This window comes from Canis lupus, chromosome 14 (assembly GCF_011100685.1).
Source record: "Canis lupus familiaris isolate Mischka breed German Shepherd chromosome 14, alternate assembly UU_Cfam_GSD_1.0, whole genome shotgun sequence".
In the NCBI taxonomy this organism is placed as follows: Eukaryota; Metazoa; Chordata; class Mammalia; order Carnivora; family Canidae; genus Canis; species Canis lupus.
In genome coordinates, this window is record NC_049235.1 from 56865741 (window position 1) to 56868688 (window position 2948).

Below are 2948 nucleotides of genomic sequence, written 5' to 3' on the forward strand. Positions count from 1 at the left end.
CCTGCCAAATATTTTACTTCTTTAGCTTTTCCTCATGCATGCGGTTTTTTATTTTACTCCTTTATTGTCTTTACTTTTTATTTTTGTTTCTTTATAAGTTAGCTCTTTGTAGCTAAAAATTTCATTGAAATTGAGCAATTGTGACTTTCTTTAAATAAGATCATAAAACTATGAGAGTTGATGAGTTTTTTTCTGAATTCTGTTCAGACGTTCTCAGTCCTCAGTCATTACTAACGTTGATAATGCTAATTGTACTTCCTTGTGGAGTCCTGCTTGACAATACATGATACAATTAATCAAAAGCAAAATGAAAGCAAATCGTGGTCGGGCTAATTCTTTTCATAATGAGTAATATACATTGATAGATGATTTTTGTTAATGAGGAGTTCACATTACTTTATAAATTTGACCTTCCCTTCCTTGCAAGCATCTGGTAAGGATTAGTTTCCCTGTCTTTGGAGGAATTGAGGCTCAAGATTGCACAGGGATATAGTCCTGACAGGGCCCAGTTGCAGACTTCTAAATTAATATAATCTATCTTCCAGATCATTTGTCTTCCTATAGAAACCTATTAAGTGCCTCTGGTATAAAGACAGACACTCATCAATCACATAACAGATGTGATAACAAGCTTGCAGTGAGGTTATATGAAAACAGAGCGACTAGATGAACACATAGCTCTGCTCCCTGGCTGTAAGGTGGACTCATACACCCTCCAGAAGGACCCAGAAGCTACTTCTCCTTCTTCTCCCTACATCTCGCCAGGACACAAATTTTACAATCATTCTAATTGGCCTCAAACACCACTTAAGACTGGAATTCTTTGTGGGGTAGAAAGACTCCTGACTCCTTTCTAATAATTTTCTGTTCAAAATATAGAAAAGAGAGAATGGCGAGTATTGTTAAGGGTATAATAGGGAATTAGGGAGATACTGTCATTTTTAAAATGGTTTTATATCTTCTCTTTTGTTCTTGGGACAGTAATCTGAACAATGCCACAAGGGAGTTATATACAAGATGAATAATAACTGAACAATGGACTTTCAGAACAGAATATTGTTTCCCATAAATATCCCCAAAGTGTATGAAATAGTATTATGTTATTGGAGAAGAGCCTTCACAGTTTTCATTTGGTTATTAGAATTTTCATTTTTTGTTTGTTTTAAAATCAAGACCCCTTTCAACAGAAAGGGGAAACCACACTGTTTCCAACTGGAGAAGAATGCCTCCTGCCTAATGCTTTTGTTGATGGCATACAAGTATTTGTATAAATGGTTGATTCTGCAAGCAGTGATCTAATAATTCTTGTTTTGCTAGGAAACAATTTAATCTGAAACCATGTGTATTTAGCCTCCCTCAAGACTGAAATGTTCATTATCCTTCTTAGTCTTTGTGGACCCCATGAAGACCCTGCAAGACAATTTATAGCGCCCTAAAGCTACCACCACCAGAGGAAAGAATTGCCCTTTATTTTGAAAGCTGACTAGAGAATGATCTCTATTGATCTCTGAAGTAATATTCAAGTTTTAACACTGGGTTATGTTTCCTTAAGTCAATAAATGAAAAATGAAGTAACCCTCAACCAATTCCGTGTTCTTGTGATGACGGGATTGCTATGCCTTCCGCTGGCACCGCGCGGGCAGCTTGCTGAGGAGGCCAACTCCCCAAGCTCTGCTGTCAGGGAGGAGGTTATCCAAGCCCAGAAACAAAGCTGTTCTGTCAGCCAAAATACCAGTTCAGCTGCGTTTGCTATGGCAGAAATAAATGTTCCCTTCAGATCCAGCCAACGTGAGAAAAACAAGGAAATTACAAAGGGTGGTTTTAACGTTAAGGAGACAGGAGGTTAGGAGGCATGGAGAAAGTTTTAATTGTTTCACAAACGTTTCCAGTAAACCATCCTTAACTGCTAGGCCTACAAAATCACCACCAGGACATTTCAGAGCAGAGTATCTTAGACGTGGAACAAGAGAAGCAAGCAGGCTGCACGGTCCTCCGAAAATGCATTTAGAGAAATTACCAGAATAGCACAGATGCTAGCGAAGCACACAAGCTTTCCTCCTTTTCCCCAGCAGGTGAATTTATGCAAACAAGATACTATTTTGAAAATAAGCCATCCCTTTTTAAAATAACATTTTAACTAAACACAGAGCCATAAATAAGTCTTCAATACAAAGGGTGACGTCAGCCTCCTGTAACTCTGGAAGTGATTTGAGGAGAAGCAGAAAATCCACAAATCTTGTGAATTTTTAACCTTGTTCTGAAGACTATATTAGCACATCACTAAATTAAAGGAGGTACTTTTCTTCTTACCTCTTTGAATAATACAGTCATTTTATGCAATAGCTCTATGGTTTGTCTTGTCCAGTAGAGAGTCTTTGATACCAGCATGAGGGGCTCAGCCTTAGCCATTTTCTCCATTTGGCCTACAAATTAAACTCATACATACGTAGGTGGTTATGCATCTATCTCTCTGTGATATACATTTATTACTTACGTATCTGTGTATGTGCTTATATCCCAGCTTATCCCATGAAAACTTTAGGTGCTAATAGTAAAGACACGCAATAAGTTGCAAAACAAAAAATTAAGACTGTAAAACAGGAGAACTCTAAATTAGCATAAGAAATGTAAGTGGACTAGAAGAAAGCATTAGGGAGAACATATGGTGCTTAACCAGGCAGCAGACTTCTACTTAGTTGCTCTAGCAGGGCCATGAACTTGGTTCTGAGCTTTACGAATGACAATATAATCACGTAAACGGAGACAATTAAATTGTTTTCATTATATATAAAGATCAAAAGCAAGACACAGAAGGTTTTCAGGAGGATCACCGCCTCTGCGTACCAGTTACCTCCTAAGACATTCTGTCCAGAGTCTTTGCGTCGGGCATACGTCACAGACAACACCTCTAGGAATAAGCACAGCAGAGTCATGCATGGTAGTGCGTC